The 21981-nt window shown below is 49.1% G+C and overlaps 1 pseudogene; it reads right to left on the reverse strand.

Annotated features, from left to right (window-relative positions):
• Positions 1-12990: 12990 nt before the first annotated feature.
• On the reverse strand, positions 12991-18057 carry LOC103165631 (annotated as a pseudogene).
• Between the last annotated feature and the right edge of the window lie 3924 nt (positions 18058-21981).

Here is a 21981-nt window from a genome sequence, read left to right on the forward strand (position 1 = left end):
TCCCGAACCACGTTTGCTATCTCCGGTGCCCTGACAATGGAGTAGTTCCTCTCGTCGGTGACCGGGTAACTTCCGGGTGCCATTATGATCATTATTTTCATTACTAAAATGTATCACGCACCTACCGTGTACAGAACACTGAATGAAAATGGATTAATATATGGTCCTTGGCCCACAAGGGACTCACGGCGTATGCAGGAGATGTCAGACGTGTATGAGAATAACGCTTTCAACAGTAAAAATGGGACAGAGAAGCGGTATGGCCTAGTGGCCGATCTGTTGCCGATTTGTACATTCCGAGCGCTTAGTACAGTGCTCTGCACACATCGTAAGCGCTCAATAAATACTATTGAATGAACGAATAGTGGAAAGTGCACGTGACTGAGGGTCAGAAGATCTGGGTTCTAGTCCTGGTTCTTTCAATTAACTACTGCGTGAGCTTGGACGAGTCACTTGACTTCTCTGTGCCTTATTTTCCTCCTCAGGAAAATGGGGATTAAAACACCTATTCTTCCGCCCGACTGGACTGTGAACCCCATGTGGGACAGGGACTGTCAGAACTGACTATCTTATACCTGTCCCATAGGTTAGCAGAGTGTTTGGGGCACATTAAGCCCTCGATAGATCCGATTATCATTATTAGTAATGATGACTATAATAGTATCAATAACAAATTCGACATTCAAAAATTTCACCACAGAGTTGTAACGTTCTAAGCATTGGGAAGGTGGCTTCGCACCCCCATTTGCCGCTGTGGGGAGCAGGGCTCATTGGCTGTGGTGTCCACTGGCAAGACGGAGGCCGTCCTGACCGACAGGCCAAGTCTTCCTCCTTCACCGGTGGGGCCTGAAGCTCCACGGGAGGGGAACTCGAGGGACGTGGGGTCTGAAGAGCCCGTCCAACCTCCACACCCGGAGGAGAGGGGATGGTCGGCCGCTGGGTCGGGCAGGAGGCCGGTGGAGGCCGGGAACTGCTTCCCGCTCTCGCCAATCCCGCTGCCCTGGCCGAATAAGAACTGGCAGGGAGTGAATTCCTTAACCGTCCGGCCTGACTTAACAGCTAATACAGGGAAGTCCGGGCCCCGCTTCGGGGTGGAAAGGAGGCGGTCCCAGTCAGGAGCGAGCCAGGTAGGATTTGGAGCCAGCCTGGGCTCATCCAGAGGCTAGGTTGGGCAGCCAGGAGTCACTGGCTAGTGACCTACCAGTGAAGTCACCCTGCCTCCTACCAAGCAATTCATATTTTAGGTGATCTATTTAGTACATACCGTCTGTACTGAGGCAACCTCAAAAGCAGAGAGAGGATTTTTATGGAACAAACTCATGAATGCGTCGAGACCCCAGGGGCTGGGTGTGATGAATGAGGTTTAGGGGCAGGGCTGAACTGACCGGATACAAAAATCCAGTGAAATTCTTGGACCTGGAAGGGGTCCTCTTCAACCCTCAGCCCCTCCGCTAGTGAAGGTGGTCGGGGCACAGAAACTACTTGGGATCAGAGAAGGGGAGAGGACCTGAACTCAGTTTGGTTTTTGTCACCAGCGATGGGGCTAACACAAGGTGGTGAACTCTAGAAACAATGAAGCCTGCCGTTCCCTTTTACCCACAGCATTAGAAAACCGACGCAGAAAGACAATACGAAACGCCATTCTCCGGCAATAGCTGAAGGCAAAGAAAAAGGACCGAAGATGTGAAAAAGCACTTCCCCACTCTGACTTTACCTCCTATCCCTCCGTCTGACCCCACTGCCGTAGTTTAGTTCTTAGGAAATACTTAAGGTAGCAAATGAATAAAGCCAAGCAAGTGCTATTGAACTCTAGTCAACTCTCATGGTTGGTGTTTTCTATAATGATCGAAAACAATGACCGGAACAGGGGTTTGGTGTTAGACAACCTCCCTAAGATAGGTAATTTTCCTCTTATTATGTTGATTGAAGAAGATTGCCTTTAATGGGACAAAATGGGATATTTTTTATTCAGCCGGCGGACCACAGCCTTGCCTAAAGAAATAGGAAGAACGTTTCCTAACCCCAGTTTACAGAGAGAACTACACAGTCACTACCCCATCTTATTGTACAAAGTTTACGTTTATGTTGTTTCCACAGTTTGGATTGGGAGCCACAGAGAGCACTTGGATCTGTACCCTTTGAGCACTTGGTATTCGCCCCACAACACTTCCGTCCCTATGTGTAATTTATTTATATTAATATCCGTCTCCTCCTCTAGACTGAGAAGCAGCATGGCGTAATAATAATAATAATAATAATGTTGGTATTTGTTAAGCGCTTACTATGGGCCGAGCACTGTTCTAAGCGCTGGGGTAGACACAGGGGAATCAGGTTGTCCCACGTGGGGCTCACAGTCTTCATCCCCATTTTACAGATGAGGGAACTGAGGCACAGAGAAGTTAAGTGACTTGCCCACAGTCACACAGCCGACAAGTGGCAGAGCTGGGATTTGAACTCATGAGCCCTGACTCCAAAGCCCGTACTCTTTCCACTGAGCCACGCTGCTTCTCTAGTAGTGGGGAGTAGTGGGGCGTAGTGGGGAGACCGTGGGCCTGGGAGTCGGAAGGTCATGGGTTCTAATCCCGGCTCCACCACCTGTCGGCTGTGTGACCTAGGGCAAGTCGCTTCACTTCTCTGGGCCTCAGTCACCTCATCTATAAAATGGGGGTTGAGACCGTGAGCCCCGAGGGACTGATTTGCACTGATCCCTGCGCTCACCACAGTGCCTGGCACTTAGGAAGTGCTTAACAAGGACCATAATTATTGAATTGTTATTAATTATTTATTAATAGACTGTAAGCTCGTTACGGGCAGTGGGTCTACCAACTTTCCCAAATGCTCAGTACAGTGTTCTGCAGGAAGTACTTGATAAATACCACTCCATATTGTATGGACTTCCCCCCTCTAGGCTGCATGCTCGTTGTGGGCGGGGAATGTATCTATTATACTGTTATATTGTACTCTCCCAAGAACTTAGTACAACGGTTTGCACACAGCAAGCGCTCAATAAATATGATCGATTGACTAGAGTTATTAGGTTGCGTGCGTCAGATCGTATCCCGACGTTGTAAACTTCTCAAGACCATTCCACCAGTCGCGTGGGATCGCCAATCAAATGAGAATCAGTCTGAGTCTCCCTCCGGGGAGAAGGGAAGGGAAGAGAAACCGATTCTCCTTCAGCCCATCCTCCGGGCCCACCCTTGGAGCTCGACCTCCGGGCCGCTTCCTAAATCGGGTGCTTGGGAGAGCACAACACGGTGAAGTCAGTAGACGTGATCCCCGTCCACAAGGAGCTTATAGTCTAGCGGGAGCTTACTGCGTCTGTTAAGTGCTTACTCTGTGCGGAGCACCGTGCTAAGCCCTGGGGTAGATCATCTGTGGGCAGGGAATGTGTCTTTTTATTGTTGTATTGTCCTCTCCCGAGCGCTCAGTGCTGTGCTCTACACCCAGTAAGCGCTCGACAAATACGACTGACTGCGTGAATGGATCGGCGGTATTTATTGAGCGATTACCGTGAGCCAAGCGCTGTACCGAGAACTTGGGAGAGTACAATACAGCAGGGGCGGCAGATTCAGTAGGTACGCTCCCCCTCCACGTGGAGCTCACGGGCTAAGGGGAAGACAGACGATGAGTTACAGAGAGGGAAATGGTGGAGTGTAAGGACGTGTACGCAAGTGCTGAGGGGGAAGGTGAAGCAGGAGGGCGTAGTGGAAATTATGATTCGTTGGGAAAGACCTTTTGCGGGAGATGTGATTTTAGGATGGCTCTGAAGACGGGGAGAGTGCAAGTTTGTCAGCTATGAAGGAGGAGGAGCCAGCGACCGGAAGCATTTATTTATTCAGTGGTATTTATTAAGCACTTACTGTGTGCAGAGCCCAGTCCTAAGCGCTTGGGAAAGTACAATACAACAACGGTGACATTCCCTGCCCACAACGAGCTCACAGTCTAGATGGAAGCAGGAGTCGAATAGGAGCAGCTCCTCGAGTCAGAATTGAAGGAGGAACCCGAACGCTAAACGGTAATAATGATATCGGTATTTGTTAAGCGCTTACTATGTGCAGAGCACTGTTCTGAGCGCTGGGGTAGATACAGCGTTGTCCCACGTGAGGCTCACAGTCTTAATCCCCATTTTACAGATGAGGTCACTGAGGCACAGAGAAGTGACCTGCCCACAGTCACCCGGCTGACAAGTGGCCGAGCTGGCATTCGAACCCATGACCTCCGACCCCCCAGCCCGGGCTCTTTCCACGGAGCCACGCTGCTTCTCCAGTAGAGCGCAATGGGAGTGTGGCGGGCGAGACTGGGGAGAGATGCGGGGTGGGAGAGAGGAGCAGCGGGGAACAGCTTCCTCCATCAGCAAGAGCTTGGTCCCTTGTAATTCTGGTGGATGAAAGGGCGGAGAGGGGGAAACAGAGAGATTTCAGAAATCTGAGAGTTGTCAGAAATCTCCCGGAAATCTCCAGGCTTAGGTGCGGTAACGTTTAAAGGGGAAGAGGGGTTCATTAGGAGTTCCACTGAGTCCGGGCACTTTCTGCAGAAAAGGAGGCGGCCTCCCCCTGTCCAAGTTGGACCCGTTGTTCACCGAAAGGGAAAAACCGCTGCCGCAGACAGCAAAACTGCCTTCTGCTTCCGCAGCCTCCTGCAAAGACTCGTAATCGTACTCTCCCCGAGTGCGCAGTGCAGTGCTCTGCACGTAGGACACACACGATGAATACGGTGGATTGATAATCACGTTACAGCTCCTCATTTGGCTTGGGACCTCAGGTTCTGTTTGAAATACTTTAGCAAAGCCGGAGCGGTGGCTTAGTAATGTCTGGTATTACAGCGTAGCACGCCGAAAGGAATCTCGTATCACTTTCCAAGAGGTGGTAGGATGGATCCTAATTTAATGAATTCAGTCATGTTTAGTGAGCGCTTACTGTGTGCAAAGCACTGTACTAAGGGCTTGGGAGAGTCCCCTACAGCAACACATTCCTGCCCCCAACGAGTTCATAGTCTAGAGGTGGAGACAGACGTTAATCTAAATAAATAAGTAAATAAATTACAGATATATACCTATCTAATTTCTAGCATATTAGTCTATGGGAAAAGTCACTCCATGATTCAACCGCTCACAAAACCACATTTTCAAGGAACTTAACTCCTCTGTATTACGGAGTGTGCATGCATGCTCCAATATAATACATAAAAATATAATGTAAAACGCAGTGACAATGTGAGGGATTAATTCTACACTTCAGTCCTGGCAAAGGAGGGAAAGCTGGCCAGTGTCAATATTTCAGTTTCACTGCGGGGAACTCCCCGAGGGAAGAGTTTCAGTTTTTTATTTTACACGGCGTGGCCTTTAAATAATGAATCTAATCCATTTGCTCAACTCCAGTTCATTCCTCTGGCTTGGGAGATGCCAAATTTTCCAGTTAAACATTTCTCTCTTTTTCCAAACGAGTGCGGCCTTGAAAACATATCAACCCACTGGGTGTCGTGAGTTTCAGACTCATTCTGCTTTCCTCCGGAGCGTGTCGAATGGAACCAGCGTCACCGCAACGCTCCGGAGCTAAAAAGAAAATGAACTTGGAGAGAAGAGTCCCCGATGACCTAACGGGGTGTCGCTTTCTAGGGAAACTTCGCAGATTTGCACACTCTCCCTCTGCGTCATGCACCCCGGCGTCTTGGAAGACTCTCCCGGTGAACCCGGCGGCGGAGTCGAGGCAGGAACGATCCAGGCTTGGAACAGAAAGGGAAAACAGTCTCGTATTGACATTTGGAATCCAAACGTGTTACTTTTCCAGTGTGCCATTGAGATGATCTCTGGCTAGGTGGTGGCACGATGCCATCGTTTATTTCCAAGATTTCTCAAGAGGTTATTTAATAACCGTGCCCTTCCTCACTGGGACAGAGCTATTTCTTACAGCTACAAGATACCTGATTTATAGCAAGGAGGAGACACAAGATATCAGAGGGAGAAAAATGCCACACTGTTTTATAAGGCAGTAGAAATTCATCGTTTGGTAGCCGAGCGCAGACACGGGCGCGCTCACACACACACGCGCTCTTCAGCTCTAACAACCAGCAATTAGTTTAAATCGTAATATCACCAGGGGAAGCATAACTTAGTTAAAATTTACATTTAAATGAGACCATTTGAAGAATCAAATGCACGGCAATCTGTTATTTTTATGTAACAATTCATATTATTTTTCTCTAGAAGGTATTCTTCACGACGTAATTTTATTGCTTGCCAGTTTCAAAGTGTCATCACACGTTTGAAGGATTGTTCTGTAACTTGCACCAAAAATAATTGCTCATTCACCGCTCATTCTTTTCAGGTTTGGGCAATATGGCTGACTCAGCCTTTCCCCAGATTCATTTAAATGGTTTTTGTCAGACTCTTTGTGCTACTTTAATGAGGCGATCCAAGAATCACACCACCCCGTCTGCCATCATCGAGCAGAACATTCTATAAAGAGAGAAGAAGCGCCCGCAAAGAAATCACTAATGATGGCCTCTGTGTTACTCTTAAATTGCTTATTTGTTTTCGCTGTCTTCCCCCGTTCGGCAATGCCGTCTCACCCTACCGGGGACGTAGGCAGAATTGACTTTGAAAACGCCAGACCCCGGGAAGCAGAGGCAGGGGGTGAACCGCCCAAGGAACTCTGCAGGCAGAACGGCATCACGTCACGTCAGGTCACGCCCCGTCACGCCTCGGTCCTCAAACGAAACACTAGAGCTTTTCCAGCTTCCCTTCGGCAACCGCCCATCACCAGGAAAATAGGACACGAGTAGCAAAAGCCGTCGCCTTGATGGCTCATCTAAAGGCGTCGGTGGTTACTTTTTGGCGTCCTATTTCTGTTCCCTGTTAGTTTTCCCCGTTGTCCTCTTTCCGCTGCAATCAGTTGTATTTATTTAGGGCCTACTGTGCGCAGAGCCCCGTACTTAGTGCTTGGGGGAGAACAACACGACACAGTTGGTAGACGTGTTCCTGCCCACAGCGAGTTTATAGTTTAGAGAGGGATACGGACATTAATATGAAGAAATGAATTACGTGTATGTACGTAAGTGCTGTGGGGCTGAGGGAGGGGTGAATAAAGGGTGAAATCCAAGTAATAATAATCATTTGGTGGCATTTGGTAAGCACTTACTATGTCCCAGGCACTGTACTAAGCGCCGGAGTGGATCCAAGCAAATCACACTGGACACGGTCTCTGTCCCGCATGGGGCTCACGGTCCCAATCCCCATTTTACAGATGAGGTGATTGAGTCACAGAGAAGCGAAGCGACTTGCCCGTGGTCACGCGGCGGACAAGTGGCGGAGCCGGGATTAGAACCCATCACCTTCTGACCCCCAGGCTCGTGCTCTATCTATTACCCCCCAAGCGCAAGGGTGACGCCAGAGGGAGCGGGAGAAGAGGAGCGAGGGTTTAGTCGAGGAAGGCCACGCGGAGGAGGTCTGCTCTTAATAGGCTTTCGAAGGTGGTGATATGAAGAGGGAGGCCGTTCCAGGCCAGAGGCAGGGCGTGGGCGAGAGGTTGGCGGCAAGATAGACGAGGTCAGGTCGTGGGCGAGAGGATGGCGACGAGATAGACGGGGTGGAGGTATAGTGAGGAGGTTGGCGTTGGAGAGCAAAGTGCGTGGGCTGGGTCGTAGTAGGAAATCAGAGAGTTAAGATAGGAGGGGGCAAGCGGATTGAGTGCTTTAAAGCCGATGGTTCCCTCTGCTCCCTCTACCCGCCCTTCACCTCTCCGCAGCTGAACCCTCTTCTCCCCCCTTTCCCTCTGCTCCTCCCCCCTCCCGTCCCATCCCTTCGGCACTGTACTCGTCCGCTCGACTGTATATATCTTCATTACCCTATTTATTTTGTTAACGAGACGTGCATCACCCTGATTCTATTTATTTGCTATTGCTTTAATGAGATGTTCTTCCCCACGATTCTATTTATTGCCATTATTCTCATCTGTCCGTCTCCCCCCGATTAGACCGTGAGCCCGTCAGAGGGCAGGGACCGTCTCTATCTGCTACCGATTTGTACATTCCAAGCGCTTAGTACAGTGCTCTGCACATAGTAAGCGCTCAATAAATACTATTGAATGAATGAATGGGTTCCTGTTGGACGCGGAGGTGGATGGGCAACCGCTGGAGATTCATGGGAAGTGGGGAAACGTGGACCGAACGCTTTTGTAGAAAAATATTCCCGGCAGCAGAATGACAGCGTGGCTCAGTGGAAAGAGCCCGGGTTTGGGAGTCAGAGGTCGTGGGTTTGAATCCCGGCTCTGCCACTTGTCAGCTGTGTGACTGTGGGCAAGTCACTCCACTTCTCTGTGCCTCAGTTACCTCATCTGGGGATGAAGACTGTGAGCTTCACGTGGGACAACGTGATCACCCGGTATCTACCCCAGCGTTTAGAACAGTGCTCGGCACATAGCAAGCGCTTAACAAATACCAACATCATCATTATAGCTGAGTGGGGAATAGACGGGAGGCAAGGAGGTCGGCAAGGAGGCTGATGCAGTTCGTACAGTCGTATTTATTGAGCACTTACTGGGTGCAGTAATCAAGGCGGGATCGGTTAAGTGCTTGGATTCACACTTGGAGAAGCAGCGTGGCTCAGCGGAAAGAGCACAGGCTTGGGAGTCAGAGGTCGTGGGTTCTAATACCGGCTCCGCCACTTGTCAGCTGGATGACTTTGGGCTTCTCTGTGCCTCAGGTACCTCACCTGTAACAACCTGATTTCCTTGAATCTACCCCAGTGCTTAGAACAGTGCCTGACACATAGTAAGCGCTTAACAAATATCCTTATTATTATTTTCATTATTTACATGGTAGCAGTTTGGATTGAGAGGAAAAGGCAGATTTGAGTGATGTCGTGACGGTTGAACCGGCGGGATTTGGTGACGGATTGAATCCGTGGCTTACGAGGACGGTGGTTACAGGGGGAGGACAGGGTTTGGGTGGGAAGGTGAGGAGTTCTGTTTTGGACATGTTAAGTTGCCTGCATCTGCCTCCTCACCCCCCCCGCCCCCCCCACCCCAGCTCGCCAGCCGTTTCATGCCTCGTGGAAAGAGCAGAGGCCCGGGAGTCGGAGGACCTGGGTTCTAATTCCGGCTCCGCCACTTGTCAGCTGTGTAACCATCACCAAGTCTTCACTTCTCTGTGTCCCAGTTACCTCGTCTGTAAAATGGGGATTCAGCAAGTGAGCCCCATGTGGGACAGGGACCGTGTCCAACCCGATTTGCTTGTGTCTATCCCGGTGCTTAATGCCTGGCACATAGTAAGTGCTGAACAAAAACCATAAAAAAGTCACAGTTTCTCTGCGGTGCTGATCTCACCTATCATAAAAAGGGATTAGGTGGCCCGTTCGCACCACCTCAACTCCAAGGAAGTAAGCCAGAAAAAGAGGAAGAGTCTAATAAAAGAGGCATTTTATTGTATAATGTTATAGTTCCATTTTTAGATTTCCGGCTGGTCATGCATCACACGATTTGCATGTCCCGACTGCATTCCTCTGCTGGGAAGTCTTTTTGACTAATTCCTTCAGAGGCCTTCGCATAGTATCTCGCACAAGACGGTGCTTAATGAACACTAATGCGATGCATATGGAGACGGGGAAGGCAGCAGTTGTGGTCATTTGACACATTCACACTTTTGCCCTGGGCTGTTAAATTCCTCCGTTGCTTTATTTTTAAAATGATACCCCGAAATATTTTCTGCAGAGGACTTACTGTCATGTACAAGTATCTTCGATCAGTTCAAAGCTCCCAGAAAGCTCAGGAAAGAAGTCACGGACTGAATTTGACCTATAGCTTCATTTTGCTTTGAAAAAAAAAAAAATCCCAAGCATTAGCCTCTCTTTATTAGCCCAGATTTTTTTTTTTATTCGATGACTAATGATCGTCTACACCAGGGCTGAAACGAGACTCTTTTTTTAACCTTCTTTCCCAGACAATGCTAATAAAACCCGTCTTGGTACAAGGAGCAAAACCCGTTCAGGGCGGGGCCGGTGGAAGAGCCTAAAGCAGGGCAGGATTGACAAAAAGCTAAATTGAACAGCTAAGGGACAAGGCCAGAAAGCGATGTAAATTAGTAGAAGTTTGGTCATCTTAAAACCCAAACTCAGACTCATTATTCATTCCAGATCAATGCCGTAAGCTCCAGTGTAATAAAACAGAATTCTAAGCAGCCTCACTCTGACATGTTTATGGGCTCTTGGTTTCTTCTTGTCCTCTGGGTTTCAAAGCATCGCTGTGGCTGTTTCAGTAGCAGAGCCAAAGGTTGGGTGGCTCTGAAATCAAAGAATCATAGAGCTGGCAAGGCCCCGGAGAGGCCTAAACGGGACCCAGATTGTTTTTCCGCTCTCCCTGCCCTGTCCTCTCTCAGCCCCACCCAGCAAAATGTGAGTTTTACACACACACGCACGCACACCCACACACCAACACACGCTGTACTAAGTGCTCGGGAGAGTACAGTACACCAGAGTTGGCAGTCAAGGAAACCCCAAAGTCAAACCATTTGCAAGAAATCACCAGTCACCAGCACTGTTCCTTCCCCAGAAAGGCCAACGGAATCGCCAAGACATTCTCGGGGAGGGCAGAGGAAACAGAATAAGAAACCAAGCTTTGTCACGATGTAAAACCATGGGATGGCTACCCTGGAAATACCGTTGTGTGGGTTTGTGTGTCCACCTCTTTGGCCCTGTGTGTACGTGTGTGTGTGTCTGGGTGTTCACTGCCCTGGATTTACGTATCCCTGGCTCTCCAGTTTTCTCCCCAGCCCCATCCCCTGGGAGTTCTGCCCCAACTTTGCCCCCGCCTCTCACTGAGAAAGTGGCCTCTCCGACTCCAAGCCTCCTGTTGCCATTTTTAATGGTCGTAACCGTGGTGTTTGTTGAACACTGTGCTAAGCTCTGGGTAGATACAAGATAACCAGGTCAGGCCCAGTCCCTGACCCACAGGGAGTTCCCCGTCTTAAGTAGGTGGGAAAACGGGTATCGAATCTTCACTTTACAGATGAGGAAACTGAGGCACAGAAAAATTCACTTGCCCAAGGTCACAGAGCAGGCAAGTGGCAGAGCTGGGATTAGAACCCAGGTCCCCCTTTGGAGGCGGGCTGGACCGTTGCTCCGAACCAGTTCTGTAATGGAGAAGCAGCGTGGCTCAGTGGAAAGAGCCCGGGCTTTGGAGTCGGAGTTCATGGGTTCGAATCCCCGCTCCGCCACTTGTCAGCTGGGTGACTGTGGGCAAGTCACTTCACTTCTCTGTGCCTCAGTTCCCTCATCTGTAAAATGGGGATTAAGACTGTGAGCCCCACGTGGGACAACCTGATTCCCCTGTGTCTACCCCAGCGCTTAGAACGGTGCTCTGCACATAGTAAGTGCTTAACAAATCCCAACATTATTATTATTATTAGGGCATCTCTCGTGTTTTTTAAACCAGCGGAAACAAGAGGATCAATCTTGCGCCATGAACTGCCCACGTGTTCTGGGACCTGAAGTTATGCTGGATGGAGGCACATGGCCCATTTCGCCGAGAAAAAGAAGCAGGTCCATGCAGCTCAGTCAACCCAATATATTTCTGAGGATTTTCTGACACCTAGTATGTGACTTCATGCTAACTGGAGTGGATATCAATTCACCGAGGATTACGGTTCTGATTTCTTTTAGCCTTTGTTCTATTTACAGTGAAAACCAAAACAGATGTTTTAGTAGAGAACAGTAGCAAACAGTAGCGTGTCCACATGTCGTGTGTTGGATACCGTTTTCTGTTTACGTAGAAAAAAATGCACCGGGCACCTGCTATGATTAGATTGAAAGTCGTAATTCAGTCAAGGATTTTGCTGACATTGTGAACTATATTATGGTCCTCACTTTTGAATAGAAGCAGAAACTCAAGATTGAATTACAGCTCTACTGGCCTATTGAACGAACGCATTGTCATTCATAATGTAAGAGGACAACTCTCAAGTTTAAAAAATAACCTGACTCGGAAGGAACCAGGATATTTACCTAGTTGTCACCAGAGGGAGAAACCATTAGCTTCAACTCTGCCAGTTTTCCCCTGGAAAGGATTAAATGTCCGAGCAGGGTGAAAAAGGAATTCCCGTTTGGAATTAGATAAGTCCATACCTCGGATGCCGGTGTCTTAGAATTGTGAAAATCATTCATTGAAACACATTAATTCAGTTTTCAATCACATTAATGCTCCACCGGCCTTCCATTAATAATAGTGTGGCAAATGAAATTCAAATCAGAACTGAGAAACGAGATTGAATTAACACAGTTCATGTAGCAAATCTTCCAAGGACCTGTTTGACGACAGCATTTCGTTTCTCCTCGGGATAGATTCTAGGAACTCGAGAAAGAAGCGGTCACTGCTATCGAGCAGTGCTTCAGGTGTGGTCACCCAAAACTTTTGTTGTGGCTTCCAACCGAGTCATCAAAAGAGTGAGTGTTCGCATTGAAATTTTCATTTCATGTACTCCATCAAGTTCTCATTTGCTCAAATGTCTTCGACTTAAAACCATTTATCATTGTTGGGCCTAATTTTTAAAAAGGTGCTGTGTATTTTGAATAAGACCAATCCATTTCAATTCTACCCGATAGAGAACCTGAGTGCTAAGAACACGGGATTAGGAGTCACAAGACCCGGGTTCCAGTTCCGGCTCTGACACTTGTCCCCTGCGTGTCGTTGGCCAAATCGCTTCACCTCTCTCTGCCTCAGTTTCATCATCTGCAAAATGGGGATTAAATGCCCGCTGTCTTTTCTTCTTGGAGCGTGAGCGCCCTGTGGGTCAGGAACTGCGTCCATTCTCATTATCTTGTGTCTACCCCAGTGCTTGACACATAGTAAGTGCCTAATAAGAAGATTTTTAGTCAATCAATTGTGAATTCTTAACTTACCATCTTGTCGTACCCGTCTATGAGGATCCCAAACCAGTCACTCTACCTCCCACTCTGGCCAGACCTGCCATATCCCTGAGGATTTGAGTGAACCTCTCCGATCAAACACATTTACTTCCTAGCCGATCAAAGTACTGATGGTGACCAATGGTTTTTCGAGATCTAGGAATGCAAACGGAGGTTGCCTCAGTATCGTTCTCTCTTCTTCTCTCAGATCTGACAAGTCGCAAGAATCATGAGGTGACTCCGCTTGGCTATCAGCCACCCCTTCACCTCTGAGTTGTTTTCCTAAAACTAGTCTCGGCAAAGTGGGATAAATAGCCCTCAGCGATTCCCCAGCTTTAGGTTTGCACTCAGGCACCCAAATCACGGTTGGTAATATTGAAAGGGTCAAGTGTACAGTTGAACCAAACTGTACTTCTTTCATTCTTTCATTCAGTCATATTTATTAAGCGCTTACTGTGTGTAGAGCACTGTACTAAGTGCTTGGAAAGTATAATTCGGCAATAAAGAGGGATAATCCCTGCCCACAACGGGCTTACGGTCCAAGCGGGGGAGCCAGACATCAAAACAAGTAAACAGGCATCGATATAAATAAATTGAATTATAGATATATACATATATACTTCAGTGCTGTGGGGCGGGGAGGGGGGAAGAGCAAAGGGAGAGAGTCGAGGTGACGCTGAAGGGAGGGGGAGCGGAGGAAGAGGGGGCTTAGTCTGGGAGACCTCTTGGAGGAAGCGCGCCTTCAGTAGGGCTTTGAAGGGGGGAAGAGTGATTGTTCGGCAGAATTGAGGAGGGAAGGCGTTCCGGGCCAGAGGTAGGACGTGGACCGGGGTCCGCGGCGAGACAGGCGAGGTAGAGGCAGGTCAGTTGGCCTCAGAAAGAGCTCCAAGTGCTTAACCAAAGCCTTTAGGCTCTTATCAGAAAAGCGCATCTTCCCTCGGATCTCTGGAAGCTTCACAAGCATTCGCAGCAAATGTTAGGAAACATAGATGTAAGATGGAGGAGGAGGCAGATCACTGTGGCGATAATTTTCGGGCACGAGCTCTCAGTACAATGCCTTAATTTATTGTTTCTTCTACCTTCAAAACCAGCCAAGACTGTACTCCCTTCTTTGCTGGGTGTCGGAGTTACAGATGACGATATGTCAAAGTTAGAGGTGACTATGTACTGGAGTTTTCTTTTCCAGGTGCAAAAACAATCTGGGCATTGAAGCAGATGTGGCAAGATGCCGTCTCTTTGGCTGCGGAGAAGGGCTATCTTCAGGCAGCCGGTCACAGTTAGATGTACGGCGGGATCGCGGCGATTCAGGTTCAGCTTCTCGTCTTTTGGGAGTTGCTGGCTCTCCCGTAGTAGGTTGACTATCTGTCGACTGCGGAGTTGGCAGATTCGGCAAAGGTCGGCTTGGTGATAGTTCTTCCTGATTCCCGTTTGTATTTTCTTTAACTGGGAGAAAAAATTTGGGTGAAGTTACTTACTTAAACTTCAACTTGTCCTTCAACTTCCTTCAGAGTGGCAGAAATAGTCGTCGTTTAAGTAAATTTAGTAGTAAAATGGTAATAGTAATCATTGCTTCCTTTTATTCACCCCCCCCACCCAGCCCCACAACGCTTACTTACGTATCCCGACTCTGTCCCTTGTCAGCTGTGTGACTGTGGGCAAGTCACTTCACTTCTCTGTGCCTCAGTTCCCTCATCTGTAAAATGGGGATGAAGGCTGTGAGCCTCATGTGGGACAACCTCATTCCCCTGTGTCTACCCCGGCGCTTAGAACAGTGCTCTGCACGTAGTAAAGCGCTTAACAAATGCCAACATTATCATTATTATTATTATCTGTAATTTTTTTATTTATACTAATGTCGGTCTCCCCCTCCAGACTGTAAGCTCGTTGAGGGCAGGGAATGTGTCTGTTTATTGTCGTATTGTATGCTCCCAAGCACTTAGTGCAGTGCTCTGCACACAGTAAGTCCCTGCCCATTAGGAGCTTACACTCTAATGGGAGAGACAGACATGAAAATAGCCCCAAATAGACTAATCACAGGGAACCATTTATTCTTTTTCAGTTCTTTGTTAAGGCATCAATGGAGTACAAATGAAAGGCGGGATGATTGTAGAAAATGTTTCTCCTCTGATTAGGCCATCTGTTGTAGTTCAGTGTTTGTGTTTGGCATTGGCCTCCTAAACAAAGCAACTCATTGCTCACAACTCAAACAAACGCTCCTCTTGAAGTTGCAGCCCGAGGGTGAGGTTTACAAGGAGCACTAAACTTCCTCACACGAAAGAGAGGCAAAAGACTTTCGGGAAAATAAACTTCATATCGCTGCGCACCCTGAGCTGAGTAAATAAGGATTTTGCAGAGCCACTTGGTGACTGGGAGGTTTTCTTTCCTTAACCTTGCTCCCGCTCATGCACAGGATGCCCAGAATGACCGAGTCCGGCCCAACGTTCGGTGAGCAGTGGTTTTCGTATAACAATTACTAACGATAACTGGGGTATCTGTAAGTGCTTACTGTGTGCCAGACACTGTCCTAAGTGCTGAGGTAGGTACGATGTAATCGGGTTGGACGCCATCCCTGCCCCACAAAGGATCCACCATCCCTGTCCCTGTCCCACCATCCCTGTCCCAGTCTCAATCCCCACTTTACAGGTGAGGTAACTGAGGTCCAGAGAAGTGAAGTGACTTGCCCAAGATCGCTCAACTTGCTGCGGGCAGGGATGGTCTCGCTTTATTGCTGTTTTGTACTTCTCCAAGCACATAGTACAGTGCTCTGCACACAGTAAGGGCTCAATAATTACGACTGAATGACCTGGGCGAGCGGTGATTTGAACCCAGTTCCTTCCGACTCCCAGACCCACACTCTATCCTTAAGCAGCGTGGCTCAGTGGAAAGAGCCCGGGCTTGGGAATCAGAGGTCACGGGTTCGAATCCCGGCTCTGCCACTTGCCGGCTGTGTGACTCTGGGCAAGTCGCTTCACTTCTCCGTGCCTCAGTTTCCTCATCTGTAAAATGGGGATTAACCGTGAGCCTCACGTGGGACAACCCGATGACCCTGTATCTACCCCAGCGCTTAGAACAGTGCTCTGCACCTAGTAAGCGCTTGACAAATACCAACATTATTATTACGCCATGCTGCTTCTGTTGTTTCGCCTTGTCTCTAACCGGTGTGCATCTGCGAGGGCCGTCATTCACTTCACCGTCTTGCTTTACCTCGAGGGATAAATTCCCCGATCCAAACCCGATCTGTATTTAGCTTGGGGTCCTGTTCAATCTGACCGGACATTCGAAGTAAGCCACCCTCAAGGTTCTTTCCGGATTTTGACCGTCCCTGCAGTCGGGCTGGGGTTTCCACTTTACGGTGCTCTCAGAGTCCCATCCCCCTCCTTCCCGCCCCCCATCCCCTTCCCACTATAATAATAATAATAATAATAATGTTGGCATTTGTTAAGCGCTTACTATGTGCCGAGCACTGTTCTAAGCGCACTACACTTAGAACGCTTATCTGAAGTCTAATGAAAGATCCTCTTCTCCCCTGGGTGTCAGTTGGCAAAGACATATAACACCGGGACGCTGATGGGAATGAGACCTCTTTAAGAGGCTGTGTGGGCTAGTGGAAAGATCCCGGGCCTGGGAGTCAGAGGGCCTGAGTTCTCATCCCAGCTCTGACACTTGCCCGCTAACAATATTAAGAAGAAGAAGAATGGTGTTTGTTAAGGGCTTACCATGTGCCAGGCTCTGTACTAAGCACCGGGGCGGATGCACGCAAATAGGGTTTGACCCAGTCTCTGACTCACATGGGGCTCACGGTATTAATCTCCATTCTACAGATGAGGTAACTGAGGCCCAGAGACGTGAAATAACTTACCCGGAAGTCACCCAGCAGGCAAGTGGGGGAGCCGGGATTAGCACCCAGGTCCTTCTGACTCCCAGGCCCGTACTAGGCCACGCTGCTTCTCCCAGGCACGTTGTATGGCCGTGTCACAACCTCTCTGGGCTTCGGTTTCTCCATCTGTCGAATAGAGATCGACAGCTAGGGAAACGGAGCCGCAAATATCACCGCTCTTATTGTGTTGCTATTCGGCTCTCCCAAGAGCTATTCCACAGTTTTCCAACTACCAGGTTATCTGGGAAAGAAAGAGGTAGAAGATCCTGAGCCTTCGCCAAGTCTCTTTTCTACTCACAGTCGATCACTGATGTCTGGCTAGGCAGAGCCGTGCTTTTCTGACCGATGCTTAAAAGGAGGTTTCTCAGAGCGATCGTAAGGGTTTCCAGCTCGGATGGCTTTGGCAACGTCAGTGGTGCTGACCGACTTCTCCGGGACCAGCCCGGCAGAGACTTTACCCGAATGGATTAAGCCCGCTAGAATGCAGACTTTTAATAGTGGGCAGGGATTGGCCCTCTTTATTGCTGAATTGTACTTTCCGAGCGCTTAGTACAGTGCTCTGCACACGGTGAGCGTTCAATAAATACGACTGAATGAATTGAATGAATAGTGGAGGCGACCCTGTCTTCTCCCCGAGTCATCCCAGCCTCCTCGACCGGCCCCTCCGGGTCTGGGCTAAGCAAGCCCATCCACTGGCCCGCTCCACGGAAACTCAGAACAACCCCTTCCCTCTGAAAAGCATCCCGGTAAGAAATAAAAAATGAAAAGCGGAGCATCGTGCACTTATTTTAGGCCTGATGCCCAGTTGATTATGGGCCCATCTTGATTGCTTTCAAGATGTGGGCAGGTGCTTATCTTTCTGGGTTCAGCACCAATTTGGCAGCGCGACCTCCTTCCATACTTCGATACTTGACGGATAGGGGAATTTGGATCGAAGGCGATTGGCCGAAAATTTGGTCGGGCAGGACCAAAGGGAGACCGATGAGATAGGGTGGGAAGAAAGAGATGATTTTGACGAGCTCGTTAGATGTGTAGGCAGGCTTGGGAGAGGACCAGCAAAGGTAAAACCCGACAGAGCTCGTCGGCATTTAAGACTCCCAGATGGCAGTGGTTCACAGCTTCCCCGAAACCACAAGCTCCACGCTGGCACGCTCGACTCACCCTCTTTCACAAGGAAGGTGAAGTGAGCATCTTGTCGTCCATGGTGTGGGAATCTTTCAAATGAGCTCTCTGGCTGGGGAAAATAAAGCTTCCAGCAGGGTACTGGAGCATCCTTGACCCACATTTCTAGGACCTGGTTAGGAGGTTTGGCCAGCTGAGCCCCAACTCCATCACTTGCCCGGTGGGGGACCTCGGGCAAGTCACTTAACTACCCCGGGTCCCAGTTTTCTCATCTGTCAAATGGGGATTCGATGCCCGTTCTCCTCCCGACTTGGACCGTGAGCCCCTTGTGGGACGGGGACTGTGTCTGACCTGATTATCCTGGATCTACCCCAGCGTTCAGTACAGTGCTTGGAGTGGAGTAAGCACTTCACAGATACTATAATAACGATGATTATTACTGTTAGCCCTAGAAAGAAATGATGCGGTGTCTTTATTCAGAGTGACTCAGTAGCTCCTGAGAGGGTGAGAATGCACTGAAGAATTGCCTGAGAGACCCAGCTCTATAAAGCTTTGGACGGCCCTAGCCTCGATGATGATAATAATAATGATGTTTGTTAATAATAATAATAATAATTGTGGTATATGTTAAGCGCTTACTACGTACCAGGCGCTGTATTAAGCGCCAAGGTGGATCTAAGCAAATCGGGTTAGACACGGTCCCTGTCCCACATGGGCTCACGGTGTCGATCCCCATTTGACAGATGAGGTAACTGAGGCACAGGGAAGTAAAGTGACTTACCCAAGGTCACACAGCAGACAGGTGGCAGAGTCGGGATTAGGACCCACACCCTTCCGACCCCCAGGCCCGTGCTCTATCCGTTACACCACGCTGGTTGGCGTCTCCATGGTCTCTTCAGGTGGGAGTGGACACCCACGTCTCCCTAGTCGGCTGCAGAGGCCTTCCAGGTAGCCCCTCTGAAGGACCCAAGAAGGAGGCAGATAATAGGGGTTCCCTTTCTCCCCGCTCAAAAAGAGGCCGTCGCTCATGCTGTCCTGGGCGTTAAAAGGGAGACTTGAGCTGAGACGTCTTTATATGTGAATTTCCATGTCCTCGGACACACGATTCCGATTCAGTCTGGTAACTGGACTGAGGCAAACAGAAGCCCAGGTACGGCCTGCCAGAAGCCTCAACCTTCGCTCTCTCCCTCCGCTCTGGGTTCAGCGTCACAGGAAAGGCAGCACGGGTCCCAGCTGTACCTCGGCTCTGCCCGGACCTCGCCTCTCGCAAGAGGAGAGCGGTGGTCCGTTCCTAGAGCAGAGAGAACCCTCTGAACTCGGGCAGTCTGATCTGGGCAGGGCACCAGCCGGGGGGGGGGGGGGCGTTGGGGGAACCGGGTCAGAGCAGAGAAATGGCCCAAATCACCGTTCGGTCGGTCGGACTCTCCCCACCCACCACCCAGCGGCCTGTGGGCCGAGGCCTTACTGGTGGGGGGAGGGAGGGAGCGGTCTGATTTCAACTCCCCAGCCCGGACTACCCAGTTTAAAGGAGAGTTGACAAATAGCCATTAAACAAAATGTTCCGTGCTGTGAAAATGTGCGTGTATGTGTGCGCGCGCGCGCGCGCGCGTGTGCAAGACAGAGAGAGAACGTTCCGACTTCAGATAAATCTTGCATTTTAAGTTCCCCTTCACAAAGATAGGGAGAAGTTTTAGGGCTGACTTGCCCCCATCCCCCTGTAGATTTTCCCAGCGCGAACTGAAATCCGATAAACCGTCAAGCAGACAGAAAACAGCGATTTCTTTAGTCCTGGCACCTCTGATTTCCCATTTTTCCAAGACTGGAACTATTCCAATCCCAATATGGTTTTTTTAAAAAAAATTTATTACGTGATTCACTCCACATCTTCAGTGGAAATTATGTGCAATAGGCCAGAGCTACTCACAATATCCTGGTGATTAGCCACCTCCCACACTGGGCGCTTGGATCTCTCACGGAAGAACAGAGGATTCTAGCAATGCCGCTGTGGGAGAACAGTGGCCCAGGCGGCCCAGTATTCGGTCTCCAACAGCGGCAACGACAGTTGGGAGGACAGGCCGACGGCTGGCCTCCTCGACACCCATCTAAGCAATTAAAGTCCGCCGGCCTTCTCGCAAAGGAGGTAAACGTAGCCAGCCCCGTCGATTCATTACCCATAATTTGCATTCAGTTTCTAATTAAAATGAAACCGCCAAAGGCGGAAGAAGGCATCCTAAACAAATGATCTGCCATGTATCATGGTTAAGCGCTCCAGTTAGAAAAGGTTGGCTTACCACGCGTCCATAAAAAGCTATGGACTGTTATCCTTTTAACGGAAGCTGTCTCTCCACCCGTGTTTTGGGAAATAATCCACCTTGCGTCGTATTTTTTTTGCCAGTATTTACAGGGTCCGTTTTGGTCAATGTGGAAAAAAAAATGCCCTCTCTGTTATGCTGTGATCCCAGTTACAAGGTGGCCGGCTATAGGTTAGGTGCCGGCAGTTGGCTGATGTTGGCATCGGTTTTCCTTTTAAAGCTCTCACAACTTATTCCAGAAAACCTTGTAAACTGGGCTTCGCTATAATTTAATTTCTTTTATCGTTTTGGCTTGGCGTTAATCCTATGAAAAGTTGTTTTTATATAGCTCTTTTATTGGTTTCGGTCCATCGGGGAATTTATTTTTAAGAATCCCGTTTAACGTGGTCTCATTTAAAGGCGATGGTAAAAATCCCGAACCCGCTGGTCCGAGAGCACGGTCCGAGCCCGATGTCACCGGTGTCTGGCCCGCCACCGCCTGTCCCCGGATCCCGAGAGCGTGAGCGTGAGAGGTATAAGGGTAGGGGAGACGGAGAGCGGAAAGGTGGTGGCGGATGTAGAGGAGGGAGAGGTACAGGGTGGTCCGGGAAGAGCTCGGGAAGGTGTAGAGTAGTACTCGTCCGCTCAACCGTATATATCTTCGTCACCCTATTCATTTTGTTTAATGAGATGTACATCACCCTGATTCTATTTATTTGCCATCGTTTTTAGGAGATGTTCTTCCCCTTGACTCTATTTAAGACGTGTACCTTCTGTTAAACAGGCCTACAGAATTCACTGTACGTCTCCGTCACTTATTTATTTATATTAATATCCGTCTCTCTTTCGGCTATGAGCTCCTTGTGGGCAGGGAATGCGTCTCCCGATGCTGATGTTTGGTACTCTAGAGAAGCGGCGTGGCTCAGTGGAAAGAGCACAGGCTTTGGAGACAGAGGTCATGGGTTCGAATCCCGGCTCGGCCACTTGTCAGCTGTGTGACCGGGGGCAAGTCACTTCACTTCTCGGTGCCTCAGTTACCTCGTCTGGAAAATGGGGATCAAGACTGTGAGCCCCACACGGGACAACCTGATTCCCCTGTGTCTACCCCAGCGCTTAGAACGGTGCTCGGCACATAGTAAGCGCTTAACAAATACCAACATGATTACTCTCCCAAGTGCTTAGTACCCTGCTCTGCACACCGTAAGCGCCCAGTGAATACCGTGGATTGGTTGACTGAGACGGATTCTCAATCAAACCATTGTATTTAATGAGCCCTTCTGTGTGCAGAACACTGTAGTAATAATAATAATAATGATGACGATGGTATTTGTTAAGCGCTTACTATGTGCGAAGCACCGTTCTAAGTGCCGGGGGATGCAAGGTGATCAGGTTGTCCCACGTGGGGCTCACGGTCTTAATCCCTATTTTACAGATGAGGGGTTTACTGGGTGCGGGGCACCGTACTAAGCACTTGGGACAGTAAAATGCATGATTATAACATACCACATCCCCTGCCCAATCATAATACTCCATCTCAGATCTCTAATTTACTTTCTGCCTCGCCGAACCCAGCTGTAGGTGAAATCCACGGGAAAACAAGCAGAGAATTTATCGCCGATGATTTTTTTTTTCCCCACTGTGATCCACTTCCTGCAGACGAGGCTGGATGGTAGCTTTCGGACTCTCCCTCGCGCATCTTGGGTTCTGTATTCTATTTTTCCTCCATTAAGAGAAAGTTCTGTTCTGGAAGTGGGAATTTTAATCCTGCCTGCGGAGCAGACTTCGGGAGTTGAAAT

The sequence above is a fragment of the Ornithorhynchus anatinus genome, chromosome 13, assembly GCF_004115215.2.
Source record: "Ornithorhynchus anatinus isolate Pmale09 chromosome 13, mOrnAna1.pri.v4, whole genome shotgun sequence".
NCBI lineage: Eukaryota > Metazoa > Chordata > Mammalia > Monotremata > Ornithorhynchidae > Ornithorhynchus > Ornithorhynchus anatinus.